This window comes from Eumetopias jubatus, unplaced genomic scaffold, assembly GCF_037043125.1.
Source record: "Eumetopias jubatus isolate StellerSeaLion01/CBP00866 unplaced genomic scaffold, mEumJub1_p1.0 scaffold_11, whole genome shotgun sequence".
NCBI lineage: Eukaryota > Metazoa > Chordata > Mammalia > Carnivora > Otariidae > Eumetopias > Eumetopias jubatus.
The window spans coordinates 106129498-106149760 of NW_028274817.1; positions in this window are offsets into that span (position 1 = coordinate 106129498).

Consider the following 20263-nt stretch of genomic DNA (forward strand, 5'->3'; position numbering starts at 1 on the left):
TCCCAACGATCCAATAAGGGTTTTTGGTCCCCACTTTGCACATTTGGAAGTAAAAGAAATGACCACTCCGGCTGGCGTCTCAGGAGTAAGTCTCATGGAGTTGCATGCTTCATTAGACCCTGACAGGACAATGGAGTGCCATGTTGGAACACAGAGGGCCAGCAGTGAGCAGATGCATTATTAAAGGTCATGTCTCAATCTGTTGACTCCCCTGAAAGCTGGGGACCTTCTCTTTAGGAAAACTCTTCAGTTCTAGAAAGCTGAAAGGTTTAAAAAGTCAGTTTGCCCTCCGTGTACCAGACTCTTTTCTTTTCATGAAAAGGTATATGAAAAAAGTAGGGGATTAGCCATTAACTCTTTCCACATAAGTGTTACCAGAACATAGTACTATTATAAAGCTGATCATCTGGCCTGGTTATGGTCTGTCCAATGGTGACCTCTCTTGAAAGATGATAGATAGAAAGATAGATAGATGAATTTTTAAAACCTATATAATAGACCATTTATAGCACAATATGCAATATTATGTATATGTAATTATATCTACATCTATAACATAAACCTATATAATAATTTATAGAACAATATGCAATATTATGTATATGTAATATGTTATATATACATCTATAACTAAAACAATATATAATAAATATACAACCTCATATGCACATATACTATTATATTGTAAACATCTAGCAATAATTTAACAACTTCTCTTTTTCTCAAGCAAAAAGGACAGACTATTTAGAGCAAGGGCAAAAAAAATTTTTGTTAGGAACCTAGTTTATATTTCTACAACCCTGGTATTAGGAGTAAGTAATAGAAGTTTTGGGTTTAAGTAAACAAAAACGAGATAACGATAAAGGATCCTTACTGACAAAACAATGTAAATCCATTGGTTTATTGTCAAATAAGTTTTTGTTACTCTAGCAGAGCCTCCATTACTAAGTAAGTTGATCTCTTCCAAAGCCAAAAATGATTTAAGTTCTTGATAGAATAAGGATACTAGATGTCAAAACTAACACCCAGTGTATGCTTTTAACCTTTTGTACTAAAGCACTCATGAGTATCTTCAGACCATTGAGACAAACAACTATATATGAATGGCATTTCGAGTAGTTCTAATTCATGACAACACTTCCAGGAGTGTGGAAACTCACCAAACCTCATGGCAGAGACAAAGAATGAGTTGCTAACTTTTTGCCAAAAAACATTCATCCATTTGCCATTTATGATGGGCCTAAGACATGCCAGACACTGTGCCAGGTGTAAAATGTGAGCACTAGGTCTAAACTCTGTCCTTGAATGTTTTGCTTGAGCATAATTATTTCTCTCATTGAGTTCCACTGAGCCCCTGAGGTTCCAGAAACTCAGGGAAAAAAAAAGTACAGAGTCTTTTCTGTTAAATTTTTGTATTACTTACAGCAATAAATTTTCATCCCCACAAAACATTTATTTGTATTTATGGAGAATGTTTAAAGTATTAGAATCCCTTTAAACCTACAACCTTCCTTTCTTTTAGTAGTCAGAGAGGGCGAATCTCTGCTAGCTCCCTCTCTCTTTGCTCTTCTCAAATAGCCATGCTATTTTTCTCTGACTCCTCTTGTTAGGATAGAAACCTGTTGAATTTATCAGGAGCCTGGCTATTTATCTTATGAAATTCTACATCACTGGAGGTTGATAAAAATCCAGAAAGCACAGAAATCGAAGTCTTCAATCCCAGAACCAGTGAGACAAGCGCACCAGAGGGGCGAAGAAGGGAATTTGCTGCCTTCTTTCTGCAGCCAAGTTCGGAACACGCTATCGTGTTGCCTACTTTCCAGAAACTAGACCCCATGGGAGCTAGCCAAGTTGTTCAGAGGTAGTTTATTTTTTTTTAAGATTTATTTATTTGAGAGAGAGAGAGAGAGAATGAGTGGGAAGGGGCAGAGGGAGAGGGAGATAGAATTTCAAGCAGACTCTGTGCTGAGTGTGGAGCCTCAGGCGAGGCTGGATCCCACAACCCTGAGATCAGGACCTGAGCTGAAATCAAGAGTCGGATGTTTAACCAACTGTGCCACCCAGGCGCCCCCAGAGGTTCTTTAAAAGGAGAATTTGCTCAGTCTCTGCTTCCCCCAGAAGTATCTTGAAATCAAAAAAGCCTTAAGAAAACATAAAAGCTTCAGTACATTCACGTGTTCTGGTAGAAGGCTCCATTTTGAAAGGCTGCATTTTCACTCTTAAGCATCTGAAATAATCTTAAAAATCTAAACTCTGAAACTTTCAGAGTTAAGGCCACACAGAGCTCCTGAAATAGTGACATCTTCCTATAAATTATTTTCTAGTGGTCAACTTAGTGTCTTCTTAGAGAGACCAGAACTGTAGTCACCAGCCTCAAATGTCAGGTTCACTCCCATTAAGAGCCGTGACTTGCTATGTTATTAGGAATTTGTCTCTCTCCTTTTCTGCCCAATTCACTTGTTCCTTTTTTCTCACATTCCCCTCATCCACTATTATGTCTTCACTCATAATTACTATAAACAAAATATGTATCTGTAACAACTTGGTTTTGAAAAATATAGAAAAACTAGATTTCAGGCTTACAGAAGTATCAAGCACGTAAAATGTTCTACACAGGGAGGTTAGAGTTTTGGCTTGGAAACATAATAGGGCAACGTCTAAAATATGGATTTGATCCCTGGACCGAAGTGGTAAACGATGAAATAAATGAACAGGAGATAAACATGCTGACGGTGTCCTCCAAGACCTCGGCTGGCTAACGCGATGAAGACCTCACGGGCCCTCAAGGCATATGTGTGTGAAGGAACATTTTCGTTTAGCAAATTTCACCCTCCATTTTTTGGGTATTGCAGGATGGGGGCTGGCCCGAAACCTTTTTGACATGCCTGAAAGAGAAGGATTTAAGTTGAGTTCATTATCTCTTTAGTGCCGAAGTCTGGGAAACGAAGAGGCTAGACCAGGGAGGCTCAATCCATCTAGCGTTCCTTTTTGTTTTTCAAGCTGCCCTGACAATAATGTGGCAGGGTGAAAAGATCAGGAACACTTTATACACATTGTGCTAATTACTGCAAGTACTTAAAGTTGTAATTAGCTTATTATACTGCAGAGATCCTAACATGGCATGTCTTTCAAAAGAATTTCTCTCCAGATCATTAGTGGGAAAGCTAACAACATCTGCTTCAAATAAAATCAACCAATTAGCACAGGCAACTCCACATAGTTTGCAATCAGAGAATTATATTGTGCCAAGTGCTAATTTCAATGTGAATGCTATCTCCTTCTCATATCCCACGCTTCTCTGCCAGCACAGCTGGTGTTTAACACCACTGACTTCAGCGAAGTCTCCAAAAACTTATGTTAATTTGAAATAACCTAATCAGAAGTGTGCAATACAGACTGAGGTTGATCTCAGCTTAATTAAAACTGACCTTGTCATTTCACTGCCTGTAAAACACCATTATCTCACCATTTATCGCTCAACTACCACAAATATTCCATTTATGTGAAAACCCAGGAAGACGAGTTCCAAACCACTAGAGCTATTTTGAGCGCTGGAGTTTAATGGAAGGAGAGGTCTGCCTTTAAGTACCGGGCAACAATAAAGGTAATTCAGCAGACTCAAAATAACTTGTCAGCCCTACCCATGAAGGCTGCTTCTGCCCACTTCCGTTGGCTCGAATGGCACATTCACTCCACAGACTGACAGGCATTAGCAGATGTGAAGGCTTTCATTTTAAAATTAATATCTCACCCAGTACCTTTCAGCAAGCTGAATCGTTCAATCAATAAGCATGACATGGCAGGTGTGATGTGTACAAGGCACTAAATTCTTCTGCCAAAGGTACTAGAAAACATCTGCTCACATGCGTGTGTGTGCATGTCAATGGATGAACTGCTGAGGAAAATGATTGCAAGTGGAATATATAATATGCTTGTATTCAATGAGATAAAATTAAAAACAAAGATCATATTTTTATGGTGCAGACCTGCCATCAAACACACCTTGTTTAACCGGCCTTGTCTATAACCCCGTGTTTTTATAGGTACATGGTCCGTAAACTGTCAGATTAAGCAACCACCATTCTGGTTTTCTGCACTTTAACAGAAATATCTCCAGCTTCTCCTTCTGGGCTTTGTTTGTTTATTTTCATACCATCTTAAGTCCATACAGTATCCAGGGCAGTGCTATAAGTATTGAAAAATAGATTCATGAAATAATTCAAATGTTTCACATCAGGAAGACTTTTTATCCATCCATACATCACATGCTCGGCCATAACTCAACATAATTGCTGATGCTTTTCTTCCAGTCAAGCAAGCCCCCCTTTTCCTCTCGTTCTATCCACTGAGCCACACCCAATCTCTGATCACCATAGCCCACGTGGACTTCACCCCACAACACTTACTTGCTAGGCCAGTCTTTTGATACAATCAGATATTGACTATCTTGAATCATTTAATGTGTTCCGGTTTTATCTTGGCCAAGTCATGGAGGGATAGTCTCATTCCATTTATAAGGAGACCCTCTGATCTTTCGGAACAAACAGAGGACAGGGTGCGAAAATAACTGAATTCTTATCTTGATTCTCCTGACTCTATGACCTGGATAAGTGTGACCTGGAACCATATACCAAATTGTCCAAGCCCAGGTCTCCCCATCTGTGAATGAGATTAATAATACCTACCTAAGAAAGTGAATTTTGAGATTAAAAGAGATATTACAATAGATATGACTGAGTCTAGGAGTTCAACAAATGTTTAGTAAGGTACATGGGAGGTAACCAAAGACTTAGTGAAATACTGCTTCAACAAATGTAAGACCCCAGGAAAAAAATTTACCAAGGAAGGAAACAGAAAGTGGCCATTTTAGAATGTTCATAAAACTAGCCTATGTGCCAGTGAGAGGAGTTATTTACATTTGAAACCCTATTTCTAGAAGTAAAAAAAAAAAAAAAAATTGGTGTTCGGGCACAAGAGAAAAAGCCCACATCGATTTGAACCGATGTAGGTGAGTAAAGGAGTCTCCATCTCACTAATGATGTTCGGGCCCTGTGATTTTGGTATAATGGATAGAAATGAATGCTTTGTGATGCTAAGTGCTAACAAAATGAAGAGAGACTACTGAGACAGCATAGCTCCATCTCTGTTTTCACTGACGATATTGTTTTATTTTGGCTATTACTATTATTCAGGTTGCTTTGGAAATCCATATGACACAAGACTCCAAATCAGAAATATTGTGCAACTAAACCCTCAGACATGATAGAAAGCTTTTCAATGAAAATCTTCATCATTTCTCAGAGAACCATTCAAACAGAAGTACAATCACGGTTAAACCGATGAACCCAAACCAAAACAAAAACCTGTATCCACTGAAGCACCATTTGTCCAAAATAGATATAAATTAAAATAGCCTACGATTAAAAAATTTTTTCATTGGTGTTCATATGACCCTGAGGTCACTGAATCAACAGATACATGATCTGTATTAATTGTATTTTATCAACTCATAATTTTAACATTGTTAAAATGTGTATGTTTAACTATATCGTGTCCATTCTGGCTTTTCCAAGACCATCTCAATTTCATATTTTCAATTGTTGTATAAGTAGACATGTGTTTGTCAGACCATATATCCCAATTTGGGATGCAAAAACTCTGGCCTCCACATTTAATTGTGAGCCCTCAGTTCGCTGGAATGTGTAATGAACCAGAAACTCCATTCCAGGTTGCTAGGACTGTGCTTCCAAACTTAAGTCCTCGATTTAGGCTTTATAAGAAATATTTCTGTACCACCTATGTGTCACTTCATATGTGGACTTATCAACAAAATGAGGGAATTCCCAAGAACAGATTTGGGCCACTTTTGCTTCAGCACAAATCAGTAATCACAGAAATTCCCCTCGGGTCCTTTTCTCACTTTTTTCAGCCCCTTTTTCCTTCTTCTTCTCTGACTGCATAGTAAAGTTTCTTAGTGCCCATGTTATAACAACTTCCATTCCAAAAAGCCCAGACAATGGATGATGTTTACTTGCTGTTTGCAAACAACAGAATCCACAGCGCTGCCAGCAGATGCCCTTGATTCACTGTGAATGAGAAAGGGAATTAGAGGAAATCACTGCGCATTGTGTGTCCAGCTGAGATGGATGCTGGCAGAGGAGGCGCCAGGCAAAATTTCAGAGCCCAAAAGTATATCTTCTGGGCCTTTCCCACTACGAAGCAGTCCCTTAGAGGCTGACCGTGTCCCTTGTAGCTCTATTCAAGATATGTCCACTTTTCAATTCTTTTAAAGCCATCTTTCATTTTCTCAAGACCTGCGAGTTCATCTGATAAAATGAGTGACTGACATCATACTTCCCAGATAATCTTTTTTTAAAATATTTTTTAAGATTTTATTTATTTATTTGAGAGAGAGAGAATGAGAGACAGAGAGCAGGAGAGGGGGGAGGGTCAGAGGGAGAAGCAGACTCCCTGCTGAGCAGGGAGCCCGATGCAGGACTCGATCCCAGGACTCCAGGATCATGACCTGAGCCAAAGGCAGTTGCTTAACCAACTGAGCCACCCAGGCGCCCCCTTCCCAGATAATCTTAGATTTCAGTAGGGAATGTTGAGAAGTTCTATAGTCTAACCTAAAGCAATAGGTTTCTACAAAATACCTTGTACCACATTAGGTCAGCAAAGAACCATTTATCAAGAACTGAGAATGATCTGAGATTTTACCTTTCCTTTTTTTTTTAAGATTTTATTTAGTTGGTTATTTTAGAGAGAGAGCATGTGCAAGTGGTGGGGGTAGCAGAGTGGGAGGGAGAAGAGGGGGAAAGAATCTCCAGCAGACTCCACACAGAGTGCGGAGTCCGACGTGGGGCTCCCTCTCACGACCCTGAGATCACGACCTGAGCTGAAACCAGGAGTCAGATGCTTAACCAACTGAGCCACCCAGGTGCCCTGATTTTACCCTAATTTCAGGCTGATAAATTAACCTGCCAATATCACAGATGCAGGCAGAGGGCAGAATCCTAGATCAAAGTACAAAGGACTTCACTACTCACAGTATAGCCCGAAGCATGAGTCTCATGTTTGTGTCAATTCCTCTCACTCCACATGTCCCACAGACTGACACAGAAGGGCTCCATTGGATCCTTGCCTGCAGTGGGTGTGCATTACACCTGAGGAACTCCAAGCTTAGGGAAACTGAATCTTTTATAAGGGGCAGCCAGCATGCCTGCCCTTTGCCCCATTGGGAAAAATTATTTTTATAATACTGGACACTAAGCAAATCTGCCTTCTTCTCCAGAGGGATGTGATCTGTATCTTCCGAGGCTGTTTGCCATATAAACATCCTAGAAAAGAGAACAAAGGCAAATCAATGCCTCTACTCACAAGATGTGCAAAAAAAGAGACCCATGGAGAATTGTCTCCCCCCACTATTCAGAAAATGATTTTCACCAGCTATCCCAAATAATATCTTGTATAGACTTTCAGTTCTCACTTGGAGAACTAATAGACGTGCAGTATTCGTAGGCCCCACCCCAGAGATGCTGATTCAGTAAGTCTGGGGTGGGGCCTAATGATAGTCATTTCTAAAAGATTCCAAGTAAAGCAGATGCTAACGGTTCCTAGACCATCCTTTCTGCACTATTGTAGATGATAATTTACTGATGTCTAGGAAATAAGTGGAATTAGAAGAGAATGAAAAGGTGACAAAGCCCACAATTAAAGGCAAATAAAGAAGAAAGAAGTAGAGGAGCTGGTCTGCTCTCACTGAGGGTGAGCAATACGGGGACTTGGATTTCGGGCCTGTATACATGGCAATGAATTCTTACCTGTGACTTCGAGCCAGATGGTGACAAGGTTATTTTGCTCTCCTAAGTTCAGGACTCAGAACTGGTGAGGTGTGATCCTCCACAAGTCCAATCTGAGAAGGGAAGTCCATGCTTAACAAATGCCCCTGTTCTCGTTTGTTTCCTTCTTCTGTTGAGCTCCATTTCACCCTGCCCTTGAGACAAAAGGTTTCCTCAGTGGGTGATACTGATTTTCTCCAAGAAACATTTATCTATCGATATGGTATGTTCAAGACATGCATGTTCACACTAGTATTTGTCACACTGACAGTACAATAAACATAATATATAACAACTTTTACTTGAGAAATTGTTTTCTTATGTGATATCTTGTGCTATTCTGAGAAATTAGGCTAAATTATAGCTTTCTTTTTATAAATACAGTTTTTATTAACCTCAGAGTTTCACATGCGTCTCCAGAGATAAGAAGAAGTATCTTGCTATTTGTTATTTTTTAAGCATGACATGGCATATGTGGACTATACGTATGATACCCTCTGAGATCAAAATGAAAGCTGTCAATTGGGGTGCCTGGGTGGCTCAGCCGTTAAGTGTCTGCCTTCGGCTCAGGTCATGATCCCAGGGTCCTGGGATCGAGCCCCGCATCGGTCTCCCTGCTCCGCGGGAAGCCTGCTGCTCCCTCTCCCACTCCCCCTGCTTGTGTTCCCTCTCTCGCTGTCTCTCTCTCTGCCAGATAAATAAATAAAATCTTTAAAAAAAATAATAAAAAAAGAAAATACTAAATAAAAAAAAGCTGTCAATTGAAAACAAGGATGCAGAGCCTACAATGGGAGACATAATGATTCTTTTTCAGTCCTTCACCCTCTTCAACTTCTCTAGTCCATTTGATATTGTCATGTGTGATCTCTTTGAAGCATCCTACTCGCTCACCTTCCAGGACATCAAATTTTGGATTTTTTTACAAAATGATTTTTTTCATTTTTATAAACTTTAACCATGCTTATTATTTTTTTAAAAGATAAGCATGAATCATGGAACACTACATCAAAAACTAATGATGTAATGTACGGTGATTAACATAATAAAATTAAATTAAAAAAATAAATAAAAGATAAGCAATAGAGAAAAGTATTAAAGCAAAGAATTACTCCAAATCACATCAAACAAAAATAAACATTGTCAAGGTTAGGTGAACAACATGCCAAACGTCTCTCTGCCTGTAGAGATGGGATGCATGGATGAATAGGGGTATATATAGATTAGAGAAAGAAAAAAAAGAGACAGAGAAACAAACAGGGAAAGACAGGTTGATAAAGACCACCCCATAAAATGGGATTATATTCTAAATGTTGTTTTAAATAAGGTGCATTGGGGCGCCTGGGTGGTGCAGTCAGTTAAGCGTCTGCCTTCGGCTCGGGTCATGATCCCAGGATCCTGGGATCGAGTCCTGCATCAGGCTCCTTGCTCTGCAGGAGGGAGCCTGCTTCTCCCTCTGCCTGCCGCTCCCCCTTGCGCATGCATGTGCTCTCTCTCTCTCACACACAAATAAATAAAATAAAATATTATAAATAAGTTGCATTAAAATCTATATGAATTTAAAAGAAAGAGGGGCTCCTGGGTTGCACAGTTGGTTAAGAATCCAACTCTTGGGGCGCCTGGGTGGCTCAGTTGGTTAAGTGTCTGCCTTCGGCTCAGGTCATGATCCCGGCGTCCTGGGATCGAGCTCTGCATCGGGCTCCCTGCTCAGCAGACAGCCTGCTTCTCCCTCGCCTTCTGCCCCTCCACCTGCTTGTTCTCTCTCTCTCTCTGTCAAACAAATAAATAAAATCTTCTAAAAAATTAAAAGAAACAGTTAATACCCTCATGCATGGTAAATGTAAAATGAAAAATAATCTGACAGTTCCTCAAACAGCTAAACACTGTTATGGTATGACCCAGCAATTCTATGCCCAAGAGAACTGAAAACCTAGGTCCACACAAAAACTTGTGCATGAATGTTAACAGCAGCATTTTCATAATAGCCAAAAAGTGTAAACAACTCAAATGTCCAACAACTGATGAATGGATAAACAAGATGTCATATAACCACGCCGTGGATTATTATTTGGTCATAAAAAGGAGTGAAGTACTGACACAGGCTACAACAAGGGTGAACCTTGAAAACAAGATCCCAAGTGAAAAAAAAAGGTCACCAAAGATCACATATTAGGCGATTCCAATGACAGGAAAGGTGGAGAATAGGCAAATCTGTAGAGACAGAAAGTAGATCAATGGGTGCCAGGAGCCAGGCAGGTGCAGGAGGATGGGGAGTGACTACTAATAGGTACTGGATTTCATTTTCTAAAAATGTTCTAAAATGTATCATGGTGATACCTGCACAACTCTGAATATACTAAAAAGTACTTACTACTGTAAATGGGTGAATTGTATCTCAAAGCTACTTTTTTAAAAAAGTAATTTGTTTTGTTTCTTACATTCCACATATGAATGAAATCACATGGCATGTGTCTTTCTCTGTCTGACTTATTTCACCTAGCATAATACCCTCTAGGGCCATCCATGTTATTGTAAATTCCAAGATCTCATTCTTTTTATGGCTGAGTAATATTCCATTATATATACCACATCTTCTTTAGCCATTCATCCACTGATGGACACTTGGTAATATACAGAATTGTCAAATCATTATATGGCACACCTGAAGCTAATACAACACTGTATGTCAACTATACTTCAATAAAAATAAAATAAACCCATAGTCACTTACACTCCCAGATGTCCTCCCTGCTCAGCATAGTCAGGCCACAGGTCCTCCCCTGCCTCTTCAAAAAATCAGAAACCTGCCTTCTGGTGAGAGTAAACCTGTAGGCCTCTGGACTGGGTAGCAGCAGGCCAGTTGAAGGCAAGAGCTGTAGTGAGAGCAGGGGAATTGGAGTAAGGGAAAGTCCATGCACTGAACATGGAGATTCTTAGCCTTCTTGCCCACTCAGATCCCAGAACCTTGGCTGGTAGACAGGATTTGCACAGGGGAGTGTTTCATAAAACCAAGGCAAAAGACATCAAGTACCAGTCTGACCTGGAGCCCTGCTGCACGACAGTCGTAAGCAGGTGGTGGTTATGTACCCCAACTAGGGATCTGAACTGCCCAGGCTAGAATCCTAATTATGCTGGTTATTGGCAAGAGGCCTCTGGTAAGTTACTAACCTCTCATACTTCATCTACAAAATGGGAATGATTAGACAATCTATGTTATGGGATTGTTGGGAGAATTCAATGTAAACATAAACAGGGCCTGGCATAGAGTAAGGCTCTTATAGTCTTTACTGTGATTACTTATGCCCCATTCTTAAATGTAATTAGACAAGGGAAACCAGGCAGTTAAGGAAAGTCTTTACCATGAAAGACAGAAATCAAAACAAACAAACAAACAAACAAACAAAAAACAGGAAAAAAAGACACTGGGAACAGAAAGCATGATGGGAGAAAAAGAAAAATATCCCCCAAATTATCAGCAATGCCCTCAGAGAGATAAAAGAAGATATTGTGACCAGGAACAAGAATGGAATGCTACTGAAGAACAACAAAGAATGAAATAATTCCCAAATACAACTAAGAAAAGAATACAAAAAAGAAATGAATGTAGTCATATAGAACCAGGCAGAGATGAAGCAAAATTTGAACATTGTGAGTGGAAGAGGGGGAAAAACGGTAATTGAGGAAAACTCAGCAAGGAATTCTACATAATAAAGATGCACCACCTCGTCCTGTGTATGGTCTTCCGCCTTGTCAGTGCTCAACAAACACTTCGTGCATTAATAAATAAATCAATAAATGACCAGAGACTTTCAGGAGAAGCAACAAGCTACGTGCCACTGAGAAGTGATATGCTGGCATAGTAAACCTTTCCTGGAAAGCAACTTGGCAGTATGTTTCAGGAATTCTCAAGAAAGTTAACCCAGTAATTATATTTCCAATAATTTATCCTTGGCTAATAATCTCAGAAATGGGAGCAAATGTTTACGTGCAAAGATTTTCAGTGCAGTGTCACTCCATAATCAGAAACTTGGGGAAAGCTAAATATTCAATAACAGGGATTTCAGTAAATATATCTATATATATTACTGAAACTCATTAAAAAGTGATTTTGTAGGCCATTTCACAGTAATACGGAAATGCTCCCAATGATGGATGAAAACATTAGGACACAGAAATGAGTAAACCATATCAAGTTTGAAAATGTCAACAACTTTGAAATAAACTTTGGTTTAGACCTAACTCCCCTCTGCCCCAATCCAGATGCCACACTGTTTTTGAGTCTGTCTCCCTCTCTTTGCCTTCTCCAATCATGCACGACCCCTCTGTCCCTTGTTCTTCTGGATTCCAATAGCAATCTGACTGCTCTTCTTAACCTGCTTAGCAAATATTAGTCTTCTCCTTTCTCCTGTTTTTACGCTTCTGGAAAGCAAGAATTGCATCTTAAATTCATGCTTCCTTTAGTATCCATTAAAATGCCTTGCACACAGATCACTCATTTATTTGTAAATTCAATAGAAAATTATTCTACGCCTATTGCACACCTAGAACTACTAGGGAGAAGTTAAAAGAGCACGAACATGGAATCAAGAGATTTGAGTCTTGATTTGTATGACTCGGGGCAAACTGATGAACCACATTAGGCCTCAGTTTCCCCAACAGTAAAATGAGAATGCCTTAGGTCAGAACGCCTTGAGCTGCAGATTCACGTGCAAGTAATTTATTAAGTGTTCCCAAGAAAGACGAGGGTGGGGGGTGTCAGAATGGTAGAAAACCAAAAAGGGTGTGATCACGGTCAAGTTCCAGCCTAAGTCTGCTCAGGGAGCTTTTCAGATCACACATATAAAGCCCCAACACTGCCCTGCTTGAGTCACAGGGGGGTGGATTTTCATACTCAACACCTGTCAGTCACTGGCCAAGATACCGCAGTGCAGATATGGGACTGGGGTGGGGATGGTAACACTAAACTCCTGGCATTTCCAGCTCTCTGTGTCTGGGCAAAGCAGCCCCAGCAATGCAAGGCCTGGCCATTCTTCAGAAGAAAGTCACAGGTGGAGGCCTTTGGAAGCAAAAGAACACAGAAACTGTGGGAGGCCCGGCATTCCGTGTAGAGGTGAGTGGCCACTAGGTGGGTTTTGGACTAGGTGGCCTCTAAGTAAGTTTTCTGAATCCAATTTCAACAACGGTCTATTATATTTAACATAGAATATATAATCCTTACATCTATTTCGGGAGATAAACACATACTAAATCACTAGATGCTAAGTCAATGTACACTCAAACATGAGCACCATTCAGAAAAAGGGAAAATGCGAAGTTTAATCTAAGATATTCTAAGATATTCTAAAGGAAGTAAAGTTGTGAGTTAGCCACGAAGGAAATGTAGCCTTGTAATGGGACTTTGTCAACACAAATCACTGTTTCCCTAAAATCCTGAACAACAAAATATTTCCTTTGAATCCAGCTTTCTCTCTCCTCACCTTCTTTCCTGCTGAACTTGTATTTCAACTCTTTATGACATCCAGGCTCTCATATCCTCTGTCTTCCACTCCTTCTGTCATTATTTCCTCCCTTGTTCCCTACACACACACACACACACACACACACACACACACACACACACACACACACGTCCCTGTGTTTCCTTTTCAGTTTTTCCATCCTAGAATGTTCTTCTCCCTTTTCCCAAATTATTATTTTTTTTAGAAAGGGAGGGGGGACAGGCAGAAGGAGAGGGAGAGAAAGAATCTTAAGCAGGCTCCACATGCAGAGCAGAGCCAAACTCAGGGCTCGATCTCACGACCCTGGGATCATGACCTGAGCCGAAATCAAGAGTTGGACACTCAACTGACTGAGCCACCCAGGCGCCCCTCCCAAGTTATTTAAAAAGCACAGTTCCACAACAAAACTTCCACAAATACTTCAGTGATTCTCCAGCTCATAAACTGCCTCCAACACCCACAAAATGATTAGAAACCATATGACAGTGTATAATTAATGTCTAAACCCCATGGTACTAAATCTGGCTGCTACAGGCATCTCTTCTTTCTCTTCGACTAGGCTGTAATCCCCCAAGGACGATGTATTGTACCCCTTCACACCACCTGGCAGAGATCTAGACAAACCACAGAAAAACATATGTGTGAGAGGACATCTCTCCCTAGTAAAAATAATGATTACCAAATACAGTCTTATAACATAAACTTCACTTTATAAAATAACACATGAATACAATGCAGAATCAGCTTATGGATGCATTCTGACATATTACTTCAGGATGATAAAGCAGAAAATGAAAAAAAAAAAGAAATTCTCAGAAACATTTTACAAAACACACATCTTTAAATGCATCTTTGGGTTGATTCATTTAGATGTTTATATTTCTGAGGATCACAGTTTATCACATTATTGTTATCGATAAATAGCATTTTACATACAGACAGCCAGCTCTTAAGAAAAAGAGGAAACACGGCAGCCTAAGGCAGTAAGAATGGGAGCAAAGCGGTGTCAAGCTTCTCTGATATGGCAGATGTCTGACTACAACACGATGACTCTGCTCTATCTGGACGTCAATATTTAGGTTTTTTTGTATGTTCCCTACAGTCAGTGTTAGGAGGGATTTAAATTTCCATCCTATAGAATACTGCCCAAAATGAGAAAAGAATGAATGATTCCTAGGGTTGCATCAAATGTTACTGATTCCATGAAAATATATTTCTAAACAAAAAGAGGACATTTGAGGAAGAAGACAAGAATGGGTTAGGCAGGGGACATAGACTAGATTATCTGGGGTTCACCTCTGCATATGGCAGACACACCTACCTTCCTCAGTGGTTCCAACACTGGCTTCAGAATCTGCCCATTTCATTCTCTGCCTGTGTCTTTGCTTCCACCATCTTCCTATTCGTTCACCTTCTTACCCTCTGGCCTTAGAGCCCCAGATCTTCAAAGCCTTAAGCATCTTCATCGTCACTCCCCAGCACGGCCACCTCACAGGCACCGGAATCACTTGAAACTCGGCTCCAGCTCACTGATTCCAGCTCTGCGACTGCCTCCCCGAGCTTCAACCTGTTATATCCCTCAGTTCTACCTACCTTTCCTTTCCCTTAACTGCTTCCTCAGTCTCTAACAGTTTGCCATCCTCCAGGAAAAGAAGGATATGTTCCTTCTGGTGACATGTGATGCCACCAAAATGTGTAATTGATACAGATAATAGAATCTAAATTTCCTCACTCTATCATACACCTCTCATATCTACCTAAACTAGACTAATTTTTAGAAACTCCAGTTTACCACATTTGTTCTTTTATGGTTCATATTTAAGAACTCTTGGCATAAGAAGAAATAGAAATGGCAAATAAGCACTTGACAAGATGCTCAGCATTACCTGTCATCATAGAAATGCAAACATACAATGGAATATTACTCAGCCATCAAAAAAATGAAATCTTGCCACTTGCAACGACGTGGATGGAACTAGAGGGTATTACACTAAGCAAAATAAGTCATTCAGAGAAAGACAATTATCATATGATCTCACTCATATGTGGAATTTAAGAAACAAATCAGAGGAGCATGGGGGAGGGAGGGAAAAAATAAAACAAGACAAAATCAGGGAGGAAGACAAACCATAAGAGACTCTTAATCTCAGGAAACAAACCAAGGGTTGCTTGAGGGGAGGGGGCTGGGGGATGGGGTAACTGAGTGGTGCCCTTAAGAAGGGCACGTGATGTAATGAGCACTGGGTGTTATATAAGACTGATGAAGCACTGACCTCTACCTCTGAATCTAATAATACATTATACGTTAATTAATTGAATTTAAACTTAAAAAGAAAACCACAGTGAGGTACCACCACACACCCATTAAAATGACTTTTAAAAATGGAAACACTAAGTGTAGACAAGGATGCAGAGCAACCGGACCTCTCGTTACTGTATGTGTAGCACACATCTACTCTGCAAAACAGGTGAAGAGTTTCTTGTAAAGTTAAACATAGTTAACCTATGACCCAGCAATCCCACTTTTAGGTATTTACCTGAGAAGGGGAACTGTGTTCACACAAATCTCTGTATGCAACTGTGAACAGCAGGTTTATCCATAACCACTAAAACCAGAAACAACCCAAATGACCCTCAACTGGGGAATGGGTAAACCAGCTGTGGTACATCTATACAATGGAATGCTACTCAACAACAAAAAACAGAAGGAAGCTCTGACAGATGCAGTGACATGGAGGATTCTCGAATGCCCTTTGCTGAGTATAAGAAACCAGACACATGAAGCTTCATATTGTATTATTCCATTTATATGACATTTCTGGAAAAGGCAAAATGACAGGGATGGAGAATAGATCAATGGCTGCCAGAACCTGGAGATGGAGAAAGGACTGGCTAAAAAGGAGCAGCTGAGGGAATATAAATTGGGGTGATGGAACTGTTCTGTGTCCCGATTGCAGTGGTGGGTACATGGCTGGATACAGCTGTCAAAAGCCATAGCACTGTAGTAATTGACAACAGGGAGTTCTATGATGTGCAAATGTTAAAATAAAAATCTTAAAAACATGAAGTGTAGGTGAGGATATAGAGCAAATGAACATTTATACAATTTTGTGGGGGTGTACATTGGTATAATCACTTTGGAAAACAATTTGACATTATCTCATAGAGTTGAGTATGTGTCAGATGGTTTGGCAATTTCACCCCATGGAGAAGCTTGTGCATCTGTACCAGAAAACATATATATGTTTTTTTTAACATATAACGTATTATATGTTTCAGGGGTAGAGATCTGTGATTCACCAGTCTTACACCATTCACGGTGCTCACCATAGCACCTACCCTCCCCAATGTACATAAAAGTGCACATAACAGCACTTTGTAATTAAAAAATATCTGGAAACAACTCAAATCTCCACTAGCAGGTAAAAGGATGACTATATTGGGCAATACTGAGGGGCAATATTCAGTTCAGGGGGAGTTGTAGTAGGCTGCTCCTGCTAAAAGACCTTTACAGCAGTTCCTGTTGGCCAGCTCCTGATTCTGCAAACCTCCTGATACGGTCTGAATGTCTGTATCCCCCTCGAAATTCAGATGTTGAAATCCTAACCCCCAAGGCGATGGGGTGAGGAGGTGGGGCCTTTGGGAGTTGATCAGATTGGGATTAGTGCCCTTGTAAAAGAGACGCCAGGGAGCTCGCTTGCCCCTTCTGCTACGTAAAGTTATAGGGGAGAAGATGGTCCTCAATGAGGAAGCGGACTCAGCCGACACCAAATCCGCCAACACCATGATTTTGGACTTCCAGCCTCCGGAAGTGTAAGAAATACATGTTTGCTGTTTACAAGCCCCCAGTTTGAGGTATTTTTGATACAGCACTAAGACACTTCCTATCAACTCCGTAAGCCCCAATTCTCCCAGCAAATTTCCTTTTTTCTTATGATGGCCTGACCTGGTTTATGTTTCTTGCAATCAAGAACCCTGAAAGGTTCAAAGCCCAATCTAAACTTAACATCTGCCTTCAACGCATGTACAGCCATCACCTTCCAAATCATTCACACTCAAACCTGGCATCACTTTAACAATTTCATCTGCCTTACCACCCTATCATTTCTACCTCGTTAACATGTCACACATCTGTCTAAAATAAATGCAGACCTCTGTGAAATCACAGCAGCAGACAAACCTGCTTAAATCTGACTCATCGCTTGAGAACTAGTTCAAAGTCAGCACTTGCCTCGTCCCTGCCTCCTATGCCAAGCCAGATATAACCACTCTTCAACCTGAACTTGTCTAGCACAATTTACCTATTTACCTGTCCTAGTCACTGCATCCGGCTAATCTTTAATGTGAACCTACTCTGCATCAGGTATTGTTCTAAGGGCTGGAAACACAGTAATGAACCAAATAGACACCGATTCTTGTCTAGTGGGAAGACAGAAAATAAAGAAAATCGTAAAATATATAGCAGGTTAGTGAGTGTTCGGAGAAAAAGTAAACAGAGAAGGGGTTAGCAGATGTCCTGGAGTGTAGCATTTTAGATAAGATGGGCACAGAAGGTCTCAGAAAAGGTGACATTTGAGAAAAGACAAGAAACGAGTAAGCAAGTGGACCAAGTGCATACCTTAGATCATTGAAGACAGAGGGAAGAGCAAATGCCAAGTTCCCAAGTCTGAAGCAGGTCTGAGTTTTGGTGGAAGAATGAAGAGGCAGAAAGAACAAGAGGGAAAGGAGATGAGCGAAGAAATGACGTGCCAGATCATGGAGGGCCTCAGTGATCCTGCTAAGGAACTTGGCTCTTTCTGAATACGATGGGAAGCCACCAAAAAGTCTTCTGCAAACACAGTCTAACTTACAGGCTCATTCTAGGTTGAGAATAGACTTAGGGGAGGAGGCTGAGCAGAAGCAGGGAGACTGGCTAAGAGGTTGCTGTCCTTTGGCAAGACACTGATGGAGACAGCATATATAATCTCCCTATCCTCCTCTTGAAAACAGAAAAATCAAGTAGGGGTGCCTGGGTGGCTCAGTTGGTTAAGCGACTGCCTTCAGCTCAGGTCATGATCCTGGAGTCCCAGGATCGAGTCCCACATCGGGCTCCCCGCTCAGTGGGGAGTCTGCTTCTCCCTCTGACCCTCTCCCCTCTCATGTTCTCTCTCACCCTCTCTCTCTCATATAAATAAATAAAATCTTCAAAAAAAATCACGTAGGGTAGCGTAAGAAAAAAATTAATTCAAATGAATCTCCATGAACCCAGAATACAAACTGGATGCAAGAGGAATGTGGGAATGGTAGCTCTGCACAAAAGGAGGAAAGACAAAGGGATTTCCGGTGGTCTCAGAGCCAGGGAACCTAGAAATTGCCAGCAAGTCATCACCATGAAGAAGAGGAGTCCCTCCTGGGAATGGAGGGCTCAGTGGGATAGTCTGAGAAAAACAACGGGAACAGGAAGGGGCTTCTCAGACACACACTTGCACACGTGAGGTGAGTGCAAGAGCACCACACGGAGGACTTGGTGGCTGGGCAGCCTGATCCCACAGGCTTCTGAGAAAGAGTTCCACGCTGAGGCTATCCCCCAGGGCAAGAACTTTGGGATGGGAGATAAAAGAGAGTCCAGATCTAGCGGGAGGGTGGGATGGGAAGCCAATAGAGGCAATTTTCGCAACTAGCTGGACAGATAGCTACCCTGAGAGACCATGTTTTTTAATATATCAAAGTAACATGAGAAGAGGGAGCCCAAGAGCTTTGCAGCTCAGAAAGCTATCCTGGCCCAATGCTCACGAATTCCTTGTAGAAATACAAGCAAACTTATCTTCCATAAACAGGGGGAGCAGAAAAGGAGAGCCTGCAATTTGATATGCAAAAATATCAGGTCTTTTATATTTTTCTTCTTTTCTCAAGGGTAAGGGTAGCATGTCATTATTATATGCTCTAGCAATGCAGCTATAACACAACTGTCAACACTGGAGGAAGGAGGGGAGACTGCAAGGAAAGAAGAATAAGCTTGCTGGTTGCCTTATAAGAACAAAAGGAAAGACTTAAGAACAGACGTTCTGGGAAAGTGTGAGGAGGCAAGAAGAAGTTACTAACTTAATATTGCTCATGGTAGACAAACAGTAGGCAGGAGGCAAGAACCTCTGTGCCTGTGGGATATGGAGGTAGGAAACGTTTTTGCATTAGGACCCTAGAGACTCTTCAAGAATGACAAGAACAACTTTGGAACTGGAAGCCACGCTCGCAGACATCAAGGCACATTCCCAAACACTCAAACAACTTGGGAGAGGTGCCCTTGGAAAGTCAAGGAACTTAACCCCGCAGCAAGGAGCAGCCAGAAAGCATATGTGCACTATCTGGGGGGCACAAGCCAGCGTTGCCTAAGGAAGCATATGGAGGTGTCACAAGACCAGCTCCTCCATGTGTTTCTAGAACATTTCATCTAAATTTTTGAGGAGGGAGACAAAAGATCTGTTACATAGAAGACAGAGCGTCTATGCCTGAGCATAACAGCTGCAGTGAAAAGTAGTCTGGCAAGTAGGAAAAAATATGAGCTCGAAATCAAATGGATCTAATTTCAATCCTAGCTTCACTAAGTAAAGGTTATCTTGGGTAAATTCCTCACTTTCTCTGAGCTTCTGTTTTCTCATCTCTACGGTGCCACTAATAATCTATCCAGCAATACCACGGTGAGGACTGGCATGTGGAGGTACAGAATGTCTTAGTCCTTCCTTCTCTCGTCCTTCTTCCCCTCCCCCACTCGAATCACCCTTGTAGGTCAAGTACAACAATATCTTACACATTGGAAGACTACTTCTTGTTCTGGCTTCAGGACTTAAAACAGTAGCTCTCCCTCTCCAAAAACTTTTCTCAAAATTTAACTTTCATGTATAAAATAATACTTTCTATTCGGGATACATATTAATGATGTTTTAAATAGCT